The sequence below is a fragment of the Festucalex cinctus genome, chromosome 20 (assembly GCF_051991245.1).
Source record: "Festucalex cinctus isolate MCC-2025b chromosome 20, RoL_Fcin_1.0, whole genome shotgun sequence".
Taxonomy (NCBI): Eukaryota; Metazoa; Chordata; class Actinopteri; order Syngnathiformes; family Syngnathidae; genus Festucalex; species Festucalex cinctus.
Genome location: NC_135430.1, coordinates 21,773,481 through 21,797,013, shown reverse-complemented (window position 1 = coordinate 21,797,013; position 23,533 = coordinate 21,773,481). Strand labels below are relative to the sequence as shown.

The following is a 23,533-nucleotide window of genomic DNA, read 5'->3' as shown; positions in this document are numbered from 1 at the left end:
CAGTCTTGTTCATATTTGGGTTAGGGTGACGTCATGAATCAGAAATGTCAATCAGCCTCACGCAATTACTTTTGGCAGGTTAGCAGTGACCGGAAGACAGGAAGTGTGTGACTTCAAGCCTCCTTTTAGCCTTGTGACATGGACAAAAAATAAATATATATAATGACCCTGCAGCTGAATCTCATATCGCCTCATCTCGCCTTCTCCCTCACACGCGCACGCACGCACGCACGCACACAGATTGCTTGCAATAATAATAACCCCACAGACAACAGCTTCAGCCACCTCCCTCCCGTCCCCTCCCATCTCCTCACCCCCTCCTCCCACATACAATCAAACAAAGCCTCTTTCTTACCTTGCGCATGACCAATCCTTCCATCTCCCCCCAACAACAACCACCTCCACTTTTTTTTTTTTAAAGTCTTCCACCACGCTCTCTATGCATGCTCTTTCCCACTTAACGGCGACACCTCACACTTCTCCAGACCGTCCCACAGCCTGCAGTGTGGCACTCACGCACACACCCCAAATAAATGCAGCCCCGGTTTGTCGTTTTCCCGTCCATCCCATCGCCTCGCCCTCTCTCTCCCCCTCTCTCCTGGCTGGTGCTGGTGAAATATCAGGGCAAACGGATTCCAGCTTCTTTTTTTTCTTCTTTTTTTTTCTCCCTCTGGCTCAGAGGGGTTGTTCAGTGCTATTTGGCCCTGGGGTGCATTTCAACGCTTCTGATGAGAAAGAGGGACCACGGAAGAAATAGACAGAGAGACCGAAGAGAGAGAGAGAGAGAGAGAGAGACGACCCGCCAGGGTCAGAAAGCGGCTCGAAAAACAGCAGCGGCGTTGAACCGGCAACCTGGCAACTTGTACTGTTCAGGCCTTCAGATGCTCTCTGTTTGTGAAGGTGATGACAGGTGGGCGGCCATTTTGGAACCACGGTGAAAGGGTGACATGCATGAAACATGAATTCACGGCTGTCGCCTGTCCATAATTTTAGCTCGTAATCATTTTTAATTAAGCACTTTAATTATGTGAAAATGTATGTATTTTTTTTGTAGGCAATCCCCAATACTTCACACACAATTTTCTTACTTTGTATGTCACATTGAACAGCTGTAAAATAATTCCTCATTCTGATTTGGAATTAAATATATTTTTAGATTTCTATTTCTTCCCTCCCTTTTGTAAACCCGGCGAGAATCGAGGTCAGGACAGGAAAAAGAAAAAAAAAATGCACAGCTCGGAGAAAGACACATAGCTTTCAGAACAAATCACTGGTGAACTGCACAGTGTGCAATGATTGTGACATTTTGTTTGGGAGAAATAGCATTTAATTGAAGGGGGAAGCCGGTTATGCAACCGGGGAAAATGTCTGCATTTCAACCCAAATTGAAAACATAACAGGGTTCATGTTTGCGTGTGCGTTGAGGAGTCGCTTCCAACACGATCCACTGCTTGCTTCTTTTTTTTTCCATACAAGATTGTGTTTACTCTTTTACCCAAAGAAATGTTATTCGCCCTAAATCGAATCAAACATATTTATGCTGTTGTATTACAGAATCATGTTGGCAAATAAAAGAGTGAAGTGGAAGTGTGCAATTTCACTTTGCTATTGAAGTTTTGATCACGTACATTCGGTTAACTTTCATGAACCAATTTGGTTTTATTCAAAAACCTTTACATCTATATTCCACACTATAATAAGTTATTGTTGGGATTTATAGTGATGTCCCAAAAGTAAATGAATAATAGCGTCTCTAAAGCCAGGTGACGAGCCCTCATGCAGACTTGATTTGGTGTGATGAAGCCGACAAGTGTTTTGTAGCATCACTGCTAACGTCATCATTTCCTTTGTCTTTCCTTTATACATACACAATGTTTTCACACCCACACGCATACGCACGCACACACGCACACACCCGATCTAGATGCTCTTATTTCGTGCAACCACTTGACAAAATGAAATCGAGTAAAGTCAACACACTGTTTTTTTCAGTGACACGGTAGAATATTTTGTAAACAAGTCATATTTACTTATATATGTATATATAGGCATACACGTATAAACAGTATGTATATTTGTATAGCATACTTAGAATAGAATATTTGTTAGAATAAATTAGCCGCAGTTACTGTTCATTAACCAATTGTTTTTTTATTTAGTATTTTTTAGTGATTAAAAAACAACAACGAAAGAATTACGAGTGGGATTGATGTTGTGCTCACCAGCCTTTTTGAATCTGATTCACACTTGTTCAGTAATTATTTTCCAAACTAAAAACATGCTTGTACGTGTCTTATTTTGATTAAACACAATCGATAATATGTCTGCTTTCATGAAGGACAACACAAATCGGAGAATCATCACTGTTGAGAAGCTAAAATTGGAAGATTTGGACAACTATAGGCTCGAAACAGTTACTCTATTATTTTATATATATATATATATATATATATATATATATATATATATATATATATATATATATATATATATATATATATATATATATATATATATATATATATACTGCAGGTGACAATATGAGTATAATATTGATCTGTGAGTACATTATTTTCTTGCTATATTTATTGGACAAAAGGTTTTGTGAAGTATCGACCTCATGGTAACAAGTTGATGTGGTGATGTCAATGTGTTGACATCAAATAGACTTTTTGGTACCGACCAGGTTATTTTGAAGCATTGGGATGGCCGGTTGAGTGTTAAGGAAGACAGAGAAAGTGTGAGTGAGAGAGAGAAAGAGAGGGAGAGTGTGTTGGGGGGGGTGCATGGATGAATGGATGATGAGGTGGGAAAAGTGCAGGGGTGACAGTCCCCCAGAGAGACGCTGAGATCGAAAAGGACCTCTCGGACCACCAAATTGACATGTTCAAGCTTGTGGGTTGTCATGAAGGAAGCACTCTAATAAGCCGTGTGACAACATGTAGGGTCTTACTTCCCAATGGGTGGGCCTCGTATCATCTTTTTTTTATTTAAAAAAAAAACCTATTTAATATGTGTCTTATTTCTGCAATTCATATTCAAATATGTTTTTCAAGATATTTCAGCTTTTAGCTCCTTCCCTTGAATAGGGATCACACAGGTGCTATTGTTCGCATCTCCTGCCACGTTACTTACGGCTCTATAAGTGCATGTGCCTGAGTGATAATCAATAGGATTCGCTGTGGAAGTGGATGTGTATGTCGGGGCATCACGCAGGGCTGTTTGGGGGTACTTCTTTTTGTATCCCCTCCCTCCCTCCCTCCCGTATACGGAGGACAGTGACCGGACGCGTGTCTATTAAAAAGGGATCAACAATGAAAAAGATGGCAGGAGCAAAGGGCCAAGTGGGAGGAGGTGAAGCTGAAAAGGAATCGCTGGTGCTGCTTTGGATCTTCCTGCCTCTGTTCATAGTCTCGTGAGAGGAGTTGCCAAAAAAAAAATAAAAATCAGGAGAGGGGGGGGGGGGGCGACCTCTGCTGAGTGACCCTAACGCCTTTTTCCTTACTTCCTTTAACGCCGCCACGACACATGTTCCTTCACGCCGTCAACATGGCAGCCTTCCTACCAGGTTGAGGCCATTGATTTGCTCTTATAAAATAAACAGAGTGGAACTGCCCCCCCCCCCCCCCCCCCCCCCCTCCTTTCTCCAGAGCCTAAACAGCTGTGGTCCCATGTAAATTTTACACGACTGGCACCTCATTTTACAACCAGCCCCTCCCCGACCCAACACAGATCTCCATATCATGTTGCATATGAATGCATTTTGTGTCATATTTCACTCCATTTTCCCATTTGCATACCTGATTGTACCCCCAAGTGCACGATTGTTGCATCATGACATGATGCTGAAATGTTACATTTGCTATGAAAACAAAAGGCATCAGGGAGTGGGGGTAGGCGGCTGTGGAAGGGAGGGGGGGGACAGGTGGAGTTCTGGGGGGTGATTCCCCTTGACCCCTAAAATGCAACGTAATTCAGTGTGCCCCCCCTTTGATTGGGGCATTTTCCTGTCTTAATTGTTGTCATCAGTGTGGCGCAATATCAGCAGGCATCTGGAAGTACTTCCAAGTCCTTCCTACAAAAAAAAAAAAAACACAAAAAAAGAAGAAGTTGCTCCCAAAAGATTACTCAAATATGGTTTAATTTCATGTTAATTTACCCAATTAAAAAAACATGCAAAGACAGTTTGTGCCAGGAGTGAAATCACAAATAAATAGTTGGGGTCTTGCTGGCTAAGATGTGATCTAAAAGAGCAGGCAAAGGTCTGCACTGGTACTCTTTGTTTTCAGTGCAGACACCACACGCCACCCCCCCCCCCCCCCCCCCCCCTCCTCTCTCTATCTCTCTCTCTCAAATTGGAGCGGAAGAGTGGGCTGATACCGGTCTCATGTTGCGTATGGATTTTCGTTTATATAATCGATCGAAATGTCCCAATACATTGATTTTGGGTTCAGTGTTTTACAAACAAGCGTTTATGGGGCTCGATTTTGTGTTCGGGCTGATTCCAGTGTGACGAAGATGCGCAAACGCGTCTAGATTGGTTTTTTTATATATTTAAAAATATATGTAGTAAATAATAAAATATGTGTACAGAGTATTAAACTAGCTCGAGGGTGATTTAGGTTAACATGAAAAAAAAATACAATATGTGCTCCCTGTTAATCAAATAAAGTGGTGTAAAAACACACAAAGCATTTCCTTCCCTGTGAATTTCTCCTTGAATTATATGCCATCACTAGTGTGTGTGATTGCGGAATATTAAATTAAAGTGGGATAAGTCGGCTCCGAGGCGGGCTGCGTCCAATCCGCAACTCATTTCCCGTGTTGGAGCAGCGCATCACTGCTCCTCTGCTCTCAATGACAATGTGGCAAATGTGCGCATTTTGAACAACACTTTCCATATGCGATTATCGAGCAGGAGAAAGGCTGCAAAAACGGAATGATTTCTACCAAAGGGATCGAGAAGCTGCACTTTTTCCACTGGCTTTGTGGGGTTTCTGATCATTGTTCATGGGTGATTTTAAACGAGGTAAGCAAAAGGCATACATTTCAAGTGGTTTTTTCTTTTTGTTTTGCTTGCATATTTCATGTCGAACTGTCTGATGGCTTGAGGGCGAAAGTTGCGTCATGGGGGCACACACAATTGATGTGAAAGCTGATATTTGTTTTCGTTGTTGTTTTATTTTTATTTTGATTGTCTTCCCTTTTATGGCTTAAATGTTGCTGATTGTGAGAGACTTTTAAAAACACAATTGTTGAATTAAGAAAAGAGTTGATTTCCTTTGCAGTTTATTGGGGTGAAACTTTGCCACTTTTGACGAATGATTTAATTGAAATAATTTGTACATATGCATCGATTTTGAACATTTGTTCCCTTTTGTTTTTTCATTTAATCCACGTTATTATTGATCTATTTTCTCTTGTTTTTCTTGCTGTTTTGTGCACGTGTGTGGGTCCTTGTGGACGAGACTTTGGGTCACTGAATGTGGCAGGTCGCGGGTCACACCTATTGGACTTTTTGGCGTGTTTTGTGTTGTGGCTCAGCCGTCTTATGGGGCAAACAAAGTGCATCTTTTAAAACACACTCCACCGGGTGTGTTTATGTCAACAGATATACATGACATTTTCTATTTATTATTAATGCAAGCGTGGTGAATAAAAAAGCATGTTTTTTTTTATTTATATTTTATCACATTTTTAAACACGTTTAAAGCACGTATTAATACATAAATTAGCAAATAAAACCATCAGTGCTTTATGATGGAAATGTGACGACTATTTAATAGTTTTACGAATAAATCCAAATGAGATCGATTTTATTCTAAACAAAAGGCGTACTCACATTTAATCAGAGCGGCGTTTGCAGATCATTTATGAATTATGAATGGAGGGTACTGCTGATATTGGACTTATGGAAATACGCGCTCCATTTTTCAAGCGGTCCTCCGGAGAATGAGCCTCGTCTGCAGGCATTGAGAGAGAGAAGAGCAGGAGCAGCTCGAGGTGGATTTGACTGCAAGATAATCGGTGTTCAATATCGCGTCCTCGAGTTAGACATTTGCCTCCTTTTTAAATGAGGAAAAAAAACGACAAAGTCATGAGGGAAAAAGCGGCGTTTACCTAACGGAGAATTCGAGGTTTTATGACTAGCGAAATCCTCCGTTTGGGTGTTTAATTTACGCAACGACGAAGAGGTCCAAATCTCCAAATTGCGCAATTTGGACATCCGCCACACGAGCGCCTCCGTCGCCCTCTCCGGGCCGACTATGGACGCAGCGTGGCCGGGCTTTTGCAGGCTGCGAACCCCCCTGGAGGACAGGGAGGCAGCTGCAGCAGTAGCCTCGGATTCGGATTCGGATCCGGTGAGAGAGTGACAGCCTCGGCACCACCTCACCAGCCCCCCCCCACCCCACAACCCCCCCCCATCTCTCTCAAGCCACAATAACCAAGCTTGGGGTCGTGCGGCTTCTTAAGGATCCGCTCCGGTCCGTGCATGGCTGCAAAGTGGAGCAAGTATAGTTGACTTGCCAGTAGCAGCCTTATCATCACATCCCAAGCCCCGGTTCACTTCACCCCCCAGCTTCGATTTTTCCCCCCCTCCCCACCAAGGCGAACCAGATCTCTTGATTTTCTCCTCTATAGAGAAAGTGTCGCCTATAAGCCGACATTGAGGAAACACACAATAAACAGTTTGCATTGAAACGCTCAATAGGGGCACTTTGTGGTGCATCTTAGAAGAGGGCGGGGGAGGGGGGGGGGGGGGGGGCGGTTGTAGAACTTGTACAGTATTTTTTATTTTTTTTTTTGGCTCTTGTGAACCCACATGGCCCCCTTGATGCTTCTGAAGGGGCAACAACATGCACGTACAGTAGATCACACGCAGACATTTCGGACACTAACATACGTGATTTTTTTTCATTCACATATAAAAAGCACATATTTATTCACAGGTATGATATTAAATCTCTTATTTTTTTTGTATCTTGTTAAGTTACAGTACGTATATGACTCATTTTCGTTGCAAAACATGTTATATCAGTATAAAAATACGCATTTGCTTATTATTTCTATTGTTCTGCATGCGCATGTGTGTCATACTTTTGGAATAACATGAGCCATGTTTATTATTTTTGTTTTTCTTTCCGATCTATATCTCACTCGTTTATCTCTCTGTGGTCGTCTCATTTGCATTGTGGCGACTCTTGATCAACTCACTAATTACACTTATTTTTGTTCCCTCTCTCCGCCTCCTCCTCTTCCTCTGCACCCTCCCTCACTCTCTCTCTCTCTCTCTCTCTCTCTCTCTCTCTCTCCGTCTCTCGACCCATTCCCAGAGTGCATATCGGGAAATGGACACACAAAGACATGCGCACTCAACTTAATCAGCCATTTTTCAAAAAAAAAAAAAAAAAAACAGGGCTAAAACGATAATAATTATCAGAATAAAGACATCTCGGATTTTCCTTTCCTTTCCAATCCGCGTCGTTTGTCGAGCTTCGTTCCAAGGAGAGACTCGCGTTAGCAGCCGACACGTCGTCTCACCGCCACCGGAACCAAAATAAGGCACTGGAAGACCGCTTGTGATTTTTTTTTTTTTTTTTTTTTATTTTTTTTTTTACCCCCTCTCCCTTTTCCCCATCGCAAAGTGGGAGGATTATTTCCATTTCACCTGTTTTTCCTAATTGTCTCCGTGAGCTGGATGTGAGTGTTTTGGACGAGCGAGAGCGAAGAGGAGCCGCCAAAGTGGCCGCTTTGGAGGGGGAAGAAAGTAAGTTCTCTCCTTTAACTTTTATTGAGCAGTCGGCTCGTGTGTGCGCTCCATCGACGGCTCGCCGATCGATTATCTATCTGGCTGCTGGTTCACTGACATCGGCTCAGTTTGGAGACCAGAACAGGTGTTGGATGCCTCGATCGTCTCTCTCTTCTTCTTTTTTTTTTTTGCACACACGATGTGGACGCCGGTTGGTGTCCGCGCATCTCCGGCAATTTGGCTGCGGCCACTCTGGGCGACTTGCAGCCTCGGAGGAGCTTTTGACGCGCGCGGCTCCGCGAACACGATCCGAAGCCTTTTCGGTTTTCGGACGAATGACAACTCGCGACTGCAAACGTTTCGCCGCTTTTGTGAAGCCTTTTCAACCAGTTTGCAGCTTGTCGGCTTTCTCGGACGTGACGTGACCCCCCCACACTCTCTCCTCACGTTTCATTCCCATTTTTGGACCTTGTGGCCAGTGGAAGCACCGACTGCACATTTTCGACGTTTTTTTTTTTTTTTTTAATTACGAGTTCGTAGGTTCACCTGCTACTCCTAAAGTAGACCAAAAAGTCGTCCCATACTTGCACAGTCGCGGTGTGTTTCTGGTGAGCTGCCCGACAGGGAGAAGCGATTGTCCGCTGCTGATGACATGACGAGTCCGGAGGAGAGCGTGAGGAAGATGGGAGAGAGCCAAGCACGAGCCATCGGCTTTATTGTAATTAGCCATTCAAATAAAAATAACAAATACAAGTAGACAATTCCAATTCGAATACCTTTGTAATTTAACATGAAATCTTCTGTAATCCGTCCATCCATCCGCTTATGATTCATTTTTAACGCGTCAGATGTTTTATTTTCTTTATTTTTTCTCTTTTTTTTTGTAAAAAAAAAAGACCTCTCAAAGTGGGACACAAGTGACAGGTCGTGGGATTGGGTGGAGGTCATCGATCGCACAGAAAAAAAAACAAAACAAAAAAAACATCAGGGCCAAAGGGCCAGTCTGTCTCCAAACCCAGTTTAGAACCGAGTAGTGTGTGCGCGCGCATGTGCGTGTATGTGTGTGACAGATAGTGTCTGTGCGCGTGCGCGTGTGTCGAAACTATCTTTGAATGCAGGACAAGCTTTTTTGAGCAAAATTCTATTTTGGTGTCTTGTCTGCCTTCTTATTTTATGACTTCCTGATATTATTCAACCCTAAATCAATTTAAATTCACGTTTTTGATTTAATATTACTTGCAAAATAGTATTTTTTGCAATTTACTGTGAATTAAGACACGTCACTAAAATAGAATTGTATTTATTTTGATCAAACTGATTGCTTTTTAAATAAAAATAATGTACTTCATATTAATTGCTGACATGAATCAGATCAATTTCTATATTTCAGCTCATTTTTAATTTGATGTATGAACCTTTTGCAAATTTATTGTAATTATCCAATTTGGGTGCATAAAAATCACAATATGAGATGAAATGACTCTCTAATTGCATTGAATTTCATCAGTTTGTGATTCTATTGTCTCATTTTCTCCTCTTGCAAATGAGTTCTTTTTTTTTTGTTTGCAAAAGCGAGTCCCTTGTTTTTGTTTTTCCTTTGCATGATGTCTTAGCTCTATCAAAGGGCTGAGTGTGTATCTCTGCATTTTAGTTAAGCAGCTCGCTGTATTCATTTTACTCACAGCAGTGGAAGGGAGAGATGAGGAGGGGGTCGAATAAAAAAAACAAAACAGTGTGAGAGATGGGCTGAGGACAATAGCTGTTGGCTTGAAAATGCTTCTTGATTATTAAAAGCTAATGCATTTGCAGTATTGCAGCCTTCATTAAGGGTGCACACGCCAGGGAGGAGGGGGTGGACGGGGATGAGAGGTTACAGGGAGGAGGAGATGATGGGAGATGGAGAGAGAGAGCGAGAGGGGGGGGTCTGTCCTATAACTCCTGGGCCCGAGACACATGCAGCAAGAAGATTGGCTCGAGCCTCTCCTAGGGGTCGACAATGTGTCATTTCCACCCAGCTAGATTGCCCTCTGCCTATCTGATATTAATGTGCAAATCAATATTTCAGGGATTAAATTTCCCTTCTTCATTTTTTATGGTTTCTACCTCAATAAGTCTCCCGTCTAATAGAGGAGGCTGGATGATTTAGAAGCCTTTGCTGCCGCTGAGAGGGAGACGGAGAGAAAAAGCGAGCGAGCTTTGCAACAAGGCTATCGCTGCATTTTAATGTTCATCTCGGTGAATCCCCCACAGGCCTTCAGTAAGGGGGGCTATATCGCTGCTTTACACTGCAAACACACCCAATTTGCCTAAAAAGGCAGAAAGAGAAAATAGGAGTCCGGTTGAATACATAAGACGCTGTGTAATCCAAGTCGCAGGTATTAGTAAAAGCGACCCCCCCCCCCCACACACAAACTGTCATGGCTGAGCAAACACGATAGCTTAGCACACGGCGGCCTGCTCGCTCTAACCATATTTCTCCATCCTCTCGCTCATCCTCTTTTGATATTTGCATAGAATAGCGTGTCAAGATCAAGCAACATCTGGCGTATGTGCGCGCGCTGCCACACAATGACCACAGTGGCGATTAGTGAATGGAGGAGCGTATTATGACGAGAGTCCTAACGCCGCATCTCATTGCCAGTCAACTAAATGAGCCTTTTGACTCCCCGCAGACGTTCATTATGGAGCGTGTGCGCCTATAGGTGTGTGTTTATTTAATCCTGTGCCATCTGCCGGGTGCATGCATACATAGGGGACAGGGACACCCCCCGAAATATTTTCTCCCTGGTTATTCAGGCTTTTTTAAACGCACGCTTGATAGGGAGTGAGAAAACCAGAAAGCAACAGAGGAAGAGGCACAAAGGAGCTCTAATTGTAGCACGACCGCTTGGCTTCCTCCAGATTCACAGACGTTACAATGTGAAAGGCACAATCGCCTTGTCCCGGGCACACGTCCATCCACTTTTGTTTTTGGACAACTAGATCCCCAATGGCAGCATTTTTCCTCACATAAATAAACAGAAGCTGAATGGCAATGATTTTGTTTACATGTTACTGTGCTCATTTCGTTCGAAAACGTGACGTGCAGACAACAGAATTTTGTAAATAAACATCATTTCCGCTTTGAACTTTCGACAGTCAATAAGTGACATCGTATTCATGCCACTCATCACGCTAATAAAGTTGTTAGTTTCCTCCTCGCTCCAAAAGTGTGCTGCTGTGCTGCGTCGCCATGTTTGTTTCCCTCTGTTTTTGTCTTTACAAGCTGGTCGCACGGGATTATATATGACACACTGTGGCATTTTCGCCACAGAGACGGAAATAATGTGAATATGCCGCCAAGAAATCGGTGTATTCAAGTTAGTGGCAACGTAAGATGGCCGCCGTGCACAAGATTCTTTGCAAATAAAACATGCGCAGAACACAAACCAGTGAGATACTCCAATTACATTCATGACTAAATATTCGGGTTGCAAAATGGGTAACCCAGGTGGTATTATTATTTTTTTATTACATTTATTATATCACAAAAATTTGTACCTCTAAAATCATCACTTTTCAGGAGACCCCAAAATGTTACGTTTGTATTTTTAACACTTTAGATTGGTCAATAATTTCTTGTTGTTTTTGTTTTAGATTGGCCAATAATTTGTAAAAATGACACCCACACGTGGACTGACCAAAATATAGATTTAAAAAAAAGAAAAGAAAAACAAAGTGAAATTTAACAGCCCAACACCAGCGATATGTTTTAAGGCTGTAAACCCCTTCACCAAACATTTTATACACTTTTCTCAGACAGACTTTTCTCTTGTTTGAATACTCTCAATGCCCAAAACTTCCTAAATATTCAAACGTAGGTACACTAATGTCAAGAAAAAACATGCAAAAGGCCTTGAAAGGTTATCGTGTTGTAGTGCGGGAACGCGACATTCGGGTTTGAAAGGGTGACTGCATGTAAACGTACTGAATGGTTAATTGTGAATGTGCAATTTGTGTGTGTGTATGTTGCTGCGTGTGTCTTCGGCTTGCTTGTTGTGAGGGGCAAAGGAAGCTAAGAAGTGTGCTGCAGCTCAGCGTTACGTCTCAAGGAGGGGAGGGCTGGCGGCGCTGGTGGTGGTTGGGTGGTTGGGTGGGAGTGGGGGGGTTTCCTGTGTCAGGCCTGGGGCACCACCAAGCCAACACACACACGCACACGCACGTTCCCGCTATCACAGAGGAGGGTTAAAGACTTGGAATAAGATCAAGCCTCTCTGTAGCTCCTGGGGAGGGTGCTTGTGAATATGCGAGTTTTAGTGTAATTAGCACTTAATTATATTAACATATGCAAATTGTCAGGCGCGAGGAGGGCTTGTAGCGCCGGCGGGTATATGGACTGGGATACAAGTGGTTCTATTGTAGCGCCACGGCAGGGAGAAAGAATAATGGCCGGCCCACAACCAGCTCGCTTATGTAAATCTCTCGCTGGCCGCTTTGCCAAATTTCATTAGTCGCCATGACAACCTGCTTAATTGTGCTGACTAATGTCCCATGATCTGCTGCCAGTCAGGATGGATGTCACCCTCACCCCCCCGCACCCAGACACACAAACATGAGAAGGTTAGAGTGCGAGAGGCCCAACTGTCCAGATTAAAGCGGTTCCTATTTGCACACACGCTCCTCTTCTACCCGCATTTGCATATTCAAAAAAAAAAAATAAATCCCTCACCGTGTCTGCTTGTCTGCTGTGTGTGCGCGACACATGTGGTGTCAATGTGCGGCGGGTGGGTTCCTCCTTGGGTTGGACGACAGCGGTTCAGTGGTGTGTCACATGTGTAACGTCTGCTCAGACTGGCACTGAGACATCGCCGAGTTTGTTTTTGATTATGGGACACGATTGGGATTCTGTCAAGTCAAACAAACGAGCATAAAAACAACATATGGCGCTCTGCCTTTTAAAACTTGGATTCCTTGCAAATATGTCATTGTGACACATTTTTGTAAGTACCCCAACTCTCTTCTGCTAGACCAATATAGTAGCCAAAGGTGGCTAAAGATTGGGCCGAGCTAGTAGTTGCATGCTAATCCTGTTTTTTGACAGCAACGTAAACTGATATAATTGCTTTTCAGAGGCAGGATCGGCAGTTTATACAAGTGTGAAAGCACGGGGAAGGGGATTAGCATTATTTTGCATAATGCTGGCCGGGCGCTGAATGGGGCATTGAATGCTTGACTGGGTGACAGAGATGAAAGGGAGATGAAATGCTCTACCCGGCTCCTCTCCCCTCCTCCCCCTTTGCCTCAGTCCTGCTGTCTCGAGACGCCGCTGTCGGTCGAGAAGCGGCAGCCCGCCACGGAAATGCCGGGCCGGTGTTTTGTGGCAGCCGTGAGCTGTCATGTAAGGCAAGTCTTCAGTTAAAAGCGCTTGTGTAATGATGTCGCGCTTCCACAATCAATACGACCGCTCCCGCATTGAAGTCGGGATATTGTCTTGTTACGGTGGACGAGAGAAGCAGGTGTGTTTTATGTGAATACCATGTGGGTGAGCGCTTGTGGTACAAGGGGGCCGACGGGGCGGGTGACAGCTTCAAATTGCCACCGTGACTTCCATGTGACCCGGCTCGACTTTTGTGACTAATTTATGATCAACCGTCATCATCGGCCATTGCGTCTGCTGTATGGAAATGATGAGTGGGGGTGAGATAATATGGTGGAGGGGGGAACATGCAATGCCACAAAGGCCGACGCGGCCTGTTTTTGTTGCTTGTTATTGGACAGGATCCTCTTTCTTTGACCTTTTGCACGTCTTTCATATGCAAATGGAGGCCAGGCCGGAGGAGGAAACAAGCTGGAGCAGAGTGGAAGAGGACAAAGACTTCCTCTCTCTCTCTCTTCTGCCTCTCCACTTTTTCCTGCCTTTTCCCCTTCTCGAGCAACTTGACCGAGTTTGGCGTGAAAGGAAGTGAGCGGCGACTGCGTAAGCGCGGTGATGATAGCGATCTGGCTGTGACCCTTTAGCATTTGCTAGGATCAAGTAGGCTGTGGATCGCGAGTGTTTGGGTGGAGTGGGCCCTCGTTGTGTGTCACAACTCAAACTGTGTCACAGGTAGCGGTGCGGTTATGCAGCAGAGCCACGGCAGATGTATCTGAGCGATCACACGGGCTGATATTTAGCTCTCGGTAGCCCGTAATAGTGCATGTTTGATGTCTTCACTCGACAGAACTAGAATTATGTGGTTTTCATTTGAAAGCGATAATCAAAGTTACAATTTTATATGACAGAAATGTAAGCATTTTTTTTGTATGTCATTATTTGTTGCAATGCGGATTGGATAATCATATAATGAAAAGTAAATAATGCCTCGGGATTGAGATGAGGTCATTTCCATACGAATGCAGATATTGTTTGCTTAAAACACGTTGCGTATCTTGCTTTTATTTTGTCGTTATGTATTAGATTGCTAAGATGCTAAAATATTCTTGATGTCTGAAAAACACATACATACAACCGTTATGAACTTAAATAGGCCACTTCTAAAGTTTCATTTATGAATTTTTCATTAGCATTCTAGCGTTGCATCTCCGTTCACCTCAATTCCCCGTTGTCGCTTATACAGTCTTCAAAATTCTTTGGGTTTCTAGCACCACCTGTGGCCCAAGACTTCTTGTTTTAAAACATCACTGCTGTGGAAAGAATAAAAAAAAAAAATGTATTGTGTGTGGACATAGCTTAAATCACATTCTCTTGTGGGGTAAAAAGATACTAATGCAGTTAAGACAACGCCGCACTAGCTAGCATAATAGTCCAGTGCAACGCTGTTTAGCACGACACGGTTTCAGGACTCCTTTTCAAGGCTGTGTTATGGGAAGGGGGCATGTTATCTGTAGGAAATGTAATTTTTGTCCTCATTGAAATCGTACATTATTGAGCCCGGTTATCTAAATGTTTTTGTTGCTGTTGGTCTCGCGCCAGTCGGGATTGTGTTACCCTCTCTCTCTCTCTCTCTCTCATCTCGCTGGGCCTTCATCAATCTCTTCAGGGAAAACAGAAAGAGGGGATTTTTTTCCCCTCCTCCTCTCCTTCTCTCTCACTATGTTCTCAGTCCTTTTTCTCAGGCTCTCCTGCCTGCTCAGCATCTACTCCAGGATATTAGCTATGGGCCTGGCTATTTAATGCAGAATAATATGCTGATTCTTTGCGTTTCAAAGTGGAAGTGGGGAGATTTCATGGACCAACTGAGCCGTGGTTCTCAGTTTTAGGTCAAACGAAATGGTGTGCTGGAAGGCAAGAAAGTGGCTTTCCCCTTTATGCTATATTGATATTTGCTGGTGTCTGTCGCATGTTCTTTGTCGTCTTTTATGTTTTTCTCTTTGTTGACAGCCATGATGTCAGTGACTGTTCATCACAAAGACTCACCCACTTCTACAAACTTCTTCTTTCATGCCGCACGTTTCTTGTGTTTTTCACAACAGACTACTTTTTCAAGAAATGTTAATTCCAAATCTCCAGCTGTTGGTTAAAGGTCAAGCCAACAGAGCTCGGAAAGATGCCCTAAATTAGAATGGGAAAGAAACGCTGCTGAATGAATGACTAAGTTTGCAGAAGGTTGGATGTCACAATAGCACAAGATGTCTCATGACCAACGATACATTCTCCTCCTTGTTTGCCAAAGACAAAGACGCAGATTGAAGAGCGCAGTCACGGGACGTTCGCACATTAGTGAGGAGAAGATTGCGTTGTGAATCAAATGAATTAAAAAAAAATAAAAAACCCGCACATTTATATACGCAATCCGCGTGAAATCAGTTAGCCTGTCCGCGCGTCACTCCGTGCTTGTTCTCTGCCGTTAATGTAAGTGGACGGCGTGATGATTGGCGTTTGCTATTCCTGCAGGCGATTGCACGGGAATACCAGGGCCATTGGCGGGGCTCGTCAGGGAATAAGTGGCTAATTAATTATGCATGACTGGTGGGTTTAAACAACAGTGTAATGAAAAAGGAGACAAGTTTACCAACGAATTTAGCCTGAGCCATGAAGACATTACCACTACTGATGAGAGAAATAATTCAAAGAAATATTTCCTTTAGCAAGTTAGTTTATGGAAAGAAAAGTTACTGTACGTGCCTTTCAAAAAAAAAAAAAAGCTGGAAGATCTCTTTTTTTTTTTTTTTCAAGTGGAATGATCTAAAACAGGCAAGCATGTGTCTCTCTCCACATCTCCCCTGGGGAGAATCCAGCCAACACTATCCCCCTCAAACCCGGACTTTTCCTGTCTGGCACCAGCCATGGAATAATCTTTAATTATTTGCCTTTTAAAAGGGAGGGAAAAAATGAGGCTTTTTGTGTGACAGTGGAGAAAAAGAAGAAGAGCAGAGCGGGCGCAGGAATGTTCCTGTGTATGAAATTGTAGGTATTAACAGGGGCGGTTTTTGTCAGTGGTTTTGGCTGATGAATCAGCTCTCTGCTCCTAGACTAAATAAGAGAGGGGGAGCTTTGTCTTGTTTCATCCCCGTTTGGATGAGCTGATAGAAGAAGGCTGTGCTGGAATTGTTCAAAAAAACAAAACAAAGCATGCCTCTTTTGCCTTGCACGTGAAACCAAACAAGCGTCAGCAAGTGCTGATGGATTGCGTTTTTATAATTGTAAAAGCAGTAACTATTACAGGGTAACCATTTAGAATTGTATTATTATTATTATAACACTTTCCACCATAGACTCTGCCTTTTTTTTGCATCCTAAATCAAAATTACTTTGTGTTTCTTTAACCCCTTACACGGTGGGTAAACGTTTTTTTTTTCGATGTCAAGTGTCACTTTTTTTTAGAGCGAGCAGAAAGGTAATGGTTCCATTTCGTCTTGGCTCTCATTTCAGCAGGCTGGCCCTGGATTTTGCGTGACACGGTGTTTATTTGATAAAAGGATATTTCGCCGCTAATCTAAAAACCACACTTACTGCATCTGACAGTTGTTTGTTTGTAGTAAAATCAAATTAAAACATACTTCTTTTTTTTTCCATCTCAACCTTCACCAACTCACCCCCCTCTCTGAAATTTTCTTCACTCGCTCTCACGGTAACCAGAAAAAAAAAGTAACTATGATGGCCTAAATAACAACTGTGCTTTCCTTGTTTTTTTTGTGTGTGAGAAGAAGGCAAACTAACAACAGCTGTCAGAAAGGGGAAAAAAAGGGGGGCATCGAGTTGTTTAAAAAGCAAATGGTTTTGGTCTAAAGTTCATTTGGAGACCTCGCTAATTAAATATAGAGCCAAAAGCTTAAGTTAATTAGTAATTCCCTGGGTCCAGAAATTAGACCTGTCACGAGTATTCAAGGCAAAAGGTTTGTGCTGTTCTGTATTCGTGCTTGTTGTTTTAGTTTTATTTTCTTTTTTCTTCTGATGGCGCATAGTTTTTGCCGTCTGTTAAGGTACCGGCCCCATGATTATGTTTTTGAAGAAAATAGCGAGACTTGAGGAAGGCATAGGTGGTTGTTGAACCAACATTCGTGATAATCTGAGAAATAAAAGTAGGACTGAGCGATATGTAGACAGCTCCAGAAGTAGGATGTGGACAATATTGGATTTAACATAAAACAATGAAAATATGAATGCCTACTTTATACTACTGGATTAGGGTGACCAACCTCTTTTGGCAGGACACGTGTACTTTTTTACATCCTGTCCATGTGTCTGTTTGTTTGTTTGTTTGTTTGTTTGTTTGTTTGTTTTAAAATGAATTCATGGAATTGTCCAGTCTTCATTGTGCAGCAAATGTGAGACAGAATGTGAGAATGTGTTAAAGCGCTGTTAGACCATGGACTGCTCCAGAGTCGATTGCAAGGAGTGAATAGGGGGGAGAATGAAAGCACATTTTGTGCATGTGTGTTATGATTGCTATACATATGTAAAAAAAGTATTTTACTTTTTTGAAAGAAAAAAGTAGGTGAGCGTTTTTTGCGTATCTTACTTCTTAAGTGTCTCTTTCTTTTTGGAAATGAAAATATGGTCACACTACATTTGAAAAGCGTTGACACAATTGCATCACATGAACTTAATTGGCTAAATGTGCTTGTTTACTACACAACAAAATCATTAAACCACGATTGAAATCAACAATGCTTTCCTTGCTGAAGAAAGTTTCATTGTTAAATAAATGGATGATTAACAAAATCCTACCAACCACTGGTAACATTCAAGAGCAGGGAAGCTCGAGTAGACTTCACAGGAAACATCTAAAAACGGTAAATGTCATATTTTTTTTTTTTTAAACCTGTCAGATTTCAAATATTTTTTGAGACTGTAAAAGTTATTGTCCAAAAACCTTTGGACTCACATCTATGTATCTATACTTCTACCTCCTTTATCTTCCTAGAATTTTTCCACTCTTTCAAAAAAAACCCCTGCTTTTTATCTTTCTTTTTTTTTCTTCACAAATCAATGAGTCAGAAATCCGAGTTGCTTCACAAGTGGGCCAGTTGTGATAGCACAAAACAAGCAAAGAATTTTGGGCTCTGGCTAGTTGATACAGTATAACCGGCCTTTTATATTTGCCAGGTGGATGTGAAATGCCTGCGTCAGAGACTGCGCTCTGTGTCTGTCTGTGAGTGTGTGCTATCCTTGACTGACGTGGACACTGTTTGCTTAACCTCTTCTGCGCTGCGCTGCCATGGCCTTGTCAACTTAAGTGTGTGTGCGGGTTTGCGCGCGTAGTTGTTAGTGAGAGGGAGCAAAGGTAGTTTTCATTTTTTTTATATATATATTCCCAGACGTTTTTTCGCCAAACAAACCTGCTGAGAGGCTGAGTGAGAGTGTGAGAGGGGTCTGAATCAACACAAATGAGTGATACGTGTTGTTTTTTTGCTCCCCCTCGCGCTGGCACGTAATTGTGTGCATCCGCACACCCCGAGAGAAAACATTTTTAGAGATTTTTTCAGGGCTCTGTATTTAGCAGGATTAATAATTTCACTTGGCAAATAATCCCAGTATGGAGTGTGTGTGTGTGTGTGTTGCCCCATGCTTTAGCTTCATCCAAAAGATAAGGCCATGATTTATGTAACAGCTAAGCTCTTTCATATTGTGTATGTTGTACCTTACAAGAGCATGATGAGCATGCTAGATTAATATTTATTTAGTACGGGCAAATCAAGGATTAAGCAGTCATCGTTTTAGCGCTAATCCACGTCTCTGGTGAGATACAGAGACAAAGCCAGGCAGATTACCATCGACAACGCGCCACCAAGTCACAATTAGTTGTCGGCTAGGACGAGAAGTGGACAGAAGATGTGCTAACATGCTCGGAAACACAGTTCGGCGTTTGTTTTCGTTCTGCACCTCCCTCATTAAGAGACTCAGACTGGCATCAGCAGTCTTTTGCCTGATTCACACTTCGGTGTCTCATGATCTTTCACGCATAGGCACTCACACACTCAGGCCGACACACATGCATGAGCAATGAATACTCCTTTCTTAGCTGCAAGCACGTGGGAGCAGACGGATAGCTGGCTCGTACCGTGTGAGAGCGCAGGCGTGTTGCGAACTTTCATGTTGAGTCGGCAAATCAAATTACATTCTTTGCTAATTGAGTTAATCCGCTGTGGTGGAGAAGTGGCGAAAAAACAGAGATGAAAGTAATGTGTGCATGTGTTTTGTTTCTGTAGTTTTTTGTTTTTTTGTTTTCTCCAGGCGCTAATCTCGTTAGCGCTTAGCACTCTCAGGTGGCTTTTCTTTTTAGGGTCCACCTAAAATAGTGCCATTTTGGGTGCTTGTTTGTGTTAAGAAAAAAAAAAAAAAATCCCGTTTGAGCCAATTGTGTCTCGAGTCCCTGTCCTGTCCCAGTGTCCCGCTTTTTATTAGTCCAGTCAGCAAGCCAATTGTTTTGGCCATGTGTATGGTATGTCAGTCACAGTTGTCATGGCAATTTATACGATGAACCAATTAAAAAGGAATATAATATAACTGTTAAATTCCTTCCTATTTATTCTTTGTGTTCCCATTCTTATCCGCATCTAATGGCTTGCAGGCATTCCATGTTTTCGTTATACCAGAACAAGAATTACTTCCTGCTTCTGTGACTAAGAATTAAGGAAATGTAGTTGTACTAGCCAAATGCTAGTTACTTACAAACTTACAAACGTTTCTGGTGGCACATTGAAATAGATTCAGAGCACACCAAAAGCTGAGTGCCAGTGCGTATTTTAGGTGCTCCAATTCGCGACGCAGTGCTGCCAGAGCGTAGGGCAGTAGGAGATGGAAATGGTACTAGCAAGATGCCAGTGTTGTGCTCTGACGGGGGATATAAACATCATTCACCACTCACTATTGGTGAACCATGGATAATTCTTAAGTTGGTAAAATATTAACTTTTTTTTGTTTGTTTGCGGTTTAGTGGCGCTATAAGGCGTTTCTTCAGGTGGTGGTTGTTAGGCTGGCTAACATTAACGTTAGCTAGCTGTGTGCGCTAGCAAGTTGATTACTACTGAGCTGAGTTGTCAACAAAACACACTGGTGCGTTCAGAACATACGCGCTCTCATTGTAGTCCATGAACTTCAGAGCATATCGCCAACGCACCAAAAATGTGGCACAGCGAGGTAAACCATCAGCTTCCTATAGCTGTCAGGAATGAGCAAAAAAGGTTGGATAATGGTGAGTGCATTGACTTGTTTAGTGCTCTTGAAATGTCAACTAAGTTAGCATTTAGCGCTAGCTAGCCTAATAATACAACCACCGGCCACCAGCTTGACTCGGGTTTAAATATGTTACAAGTATTTCCTGGTTGAAATTGAAATGTCCTGGTTTTTAGTTTTGCAAATCTGGTCAACCCCCCAAACACAAACTTAACAGATTATAACAGCATACCTGCCCTGGTGGGGGGGCAATGTTTTCATGCAAGTGTATACGACATAACATGGGTTACCAGAAGGAACAGCAAAAGGGCAAAAGCAGGATCACCACAGGGCGGATGCTGTGCACTGGGAGGGGGGGCAGGATTTAGGATGGAAGGAGGGGGTTCCAAAGCAGATGTGAGACGCCTTAAAGAAGAGAAACAGAAAAAAAAAGAAGATGCACAGACGAGTCTTGCTGCGATTGGAGAAAAGCCAGGGAGAGCAAAAAGAGAGAGAGAATGGCATCCTTACTTCCCCTTTGCCCTCTTTCCTCTCGCTCACCCGGCCGCTGAATGTTAATGGATTTTCTGCCCCCTCATCCAAACACATACACACACTCTCCAATCCCTCCCCATGGACACTGCTGCATTGTTTGTGGTAGTGCCTCTATTCTTTCAAACTTAATTACCTTCTTGCCTTTTGTGGCATCAGGGGTGGAAGTTTTCTCTCTCTCTCTCTCTGTGTAGCAGTGGAGGTCGTCACACATTCTTTCGGCTGTGCATTCCCTTAATCTGTGGTGGGTGGGCGGTACGAGTGTGTGTGTCTATGGGGGGGGGGGGGTTATCAGGGTGAGGGTCCAAAGAGGGGAGCTTCTTCTCTGATCCCGAGGTGGCTAAAGCAACCCCGTACACCCCCACCCTCACGCACGCGTGCATGCATGTGCGCAAGTCATAATATTCAGGGCATAGGCTGCCCTTTGTTTGTGCGGTTCATTTCCAATCAACCTTAATTAACTGGAGAGTGTTTCCAGATTGCCAGCAAAAGAAAAATCCCCCCCCCCCCCCTCCTCCTCTATTCCACCTCCCTTTTACCCTCAGCCTCTGCTGTTTTGAGTTGGAGGACGGAAAGGGGAAAAAATTGGAGGCATTAGCTATGTAGATTGGCTTCTCCTTTGATGCTGAAAAAAAAAAAAATCTTTAGCAAGGGCCGTAATTGCAGACTGTGACCCAGCAGTGTCTGACTATTTATTTTAATGTTTCAGCTTGGGTTCATTTGGAAATATTGCTGAGTTTTTACACATATTTAGACTGGACTGTGTAAGCCCATTTGGATACAAAATGAACTCTCGTCAAAGTTGTCTTGTATCTGTTCAACTATTACCTTTGACAGGGCTCAGATTGGAATCACAATCATTATTTTTTTTTCCTCATAAGTAGCAACTAGTGGACCAAGGAGGTATTTTCCCACCATCTTGGTTAAATTTAGGCCTCCAAATAGCTCGTGAAATCTGACCCCAGCAGCTTTTCTGACCCATCCTTTTCTCTTAACGTATCCACACAGCCGCTAGTCAGCAAGTTTAATTTTGAATGGGACTTTTTTTTTGGACAGAGGGGCTTGGGGCTTATTTCCGACATCAGCCAGGTATTGTCTTTCACCAACAATGACTTATCAGGTGTGGACCTGAGGGCATTTTAGTGTAATGTTACCTGAGCATGCGGTCAGGCCAATTTAGCTGTGATCAAGGTGAGTGATAGGTGCTGCATACCTGTTTCTGCTCCAGCATGAAAATAATCTGACCGCTCAGCCTCCTTTTTCTCCATATGACTCTCAAAAATACTCCATTTATGACCCTTTTCCCCTGCGTGGACTTGACTATTGACACTTTTTCTGTGGCGGAAGCAGATAGCGAGGGTTCAAACTCAAGCCTTTAACGTGGTTGCGGATTGATTGAGCATATTTATTTGTAACCTTTGATTGACAGAGCAGTGTTTTACGTCAGTCTTCTGATTTCTTCCTGTCTTCTGTCTCCACTCCAATAAACTTTGTCTCCTCACTGGGGAATCTTAGGGGTGTGCTAAAAAAAAATTGATACGGTAATATATCGTGAATCTTTACAATACATGTATTGATATGGAGGCGTCAGACATTTTGGCCAGGCATGGTGCTGGTGGTAAACTGGAAGTACTGCTAACAATAGAAGAAGAAAACATTTTTGCCATCCAGCATAATCAAAATTTCATATGGGTATACATAAGTCTGAAATGAAAAAGTTAGAAAGGAAGAACATCCTCCTCCTTTATCCACATTATATTTTGTCGCCTGTGCTTCTGCATGGCAGCAAATAAACAGGCCTAATTAGACCAGAGTTGGCCTATCCATGCCAGTGTCAGTGGGAGATGGATGCACAGGCTTTCACGGCAACCTTGGCCTTTGTCTTTGGCTAACGCTTGCTGACATTTTGATAGAAGATTTGGTGCTGGCCTGAGGGGCCACATGGTGACAAAGGATGACCTTCTGGGAGACCTCAAATATTGTGTATATGGCCACTCTGTTGACTTATCAACATTAGGATGCAGTTGCAAATGGACAATTTGAAGGTAAAACAGATTCCCACATATGTAGAGGTGACAGTGTGGCGTCACCATAATTACAGACTGCAACTTGTGCATGATAGTGTGACAGGAGGACAAAAGCTGGAGCAGGCTGTGACATCAACAGGAGCTCAGTTTGTCAAGTATGAAATTCCACCGCTGTCTTTTGTCTTGTATTTTGGTTTGTGCTCTGGTTGCACGATATGATTTATGACAGGCCTCAAAACAAACACAGACCATTTGCCAACTTTTACGAAACACGTTTGCCACGTTTGTTTTGAATACTCTTTGATCACCAATATAGAAGCGTTGTCAACATTTTTGACTTATCTTATGATTTAAGAACGAAAGTGAGAAAAGAGAAAAGCTGGACAAACTGGGGAATACTGTACCAGTAATTCAAAAGAAAAAAAATCTCTCTGCTTTAGACTGACTGTCTACGTCTCAGTCAGGTACTGAAAGGCAGATGGATGGAAAGGGCTTGAGCGATGAGGGGGAGAGAAGAAAAACAATAGGGCCAGAAGCCCCTCTCTCCCATTAAAACATGCAGTGTCCAAGGCCGAAATTCCTGGCCTATTATTTGCCTTTCACTGGATCCGATCTGCCACTTTAATT

At 42.9% G+C, this 23,533-nt stretch overlaps 1 protein-coding gene and 1 long non-coding RNA gene across 7 annotated transcripts in view; one reads left to right on the top strand and one right to left on the bottom strand.

The window, feature by feature from the left end:
• Positions 1-611, bottom strand: part of LOC144009048 (uncharacterized) — a 41,512-nt gene extending 40,901 nt beyond the window's left edge. For both annotated transcript variants that reach the window (XR_013280820.1, XR_013280819.1), the window contains exon 1: positions 356-611. This is a non-coding gene — a long non-coding RNA (uncharacterized LOC144009048). The remainder of the gene's footprint in view (positions 1-355) is intronic.
• zfhx4 (zinc finger homeobox 4) overlaps positions 1-23,533 on the top strand; it is a 101,393-nt gene that overhangs the window by 13,885 nt on the left and 63,975 nt on the right. Inside the window, exon 1 of one of the 5 annotated variants that reach the window (XM_077508513.1) lies at positions 4,884-5,029. The exons of 1 other annotated variant lie outside the window; for it this stretch is intronic. The gene's annotated coding sequence lies outside the window, so the exon portion shown is untranslated. Of the gene's footprint in view, positions 1-4,883; positions 5,030-7,362; positions 7,769-13,224; positions 13,246-16,980; positions 17,066-23,533 lie in introns of those variants that run through there. 3 more of the 5 variants (XM_077508512.1, XM_077508515.1, XM_077508516.1) reach the window with 3 other exon arrangements.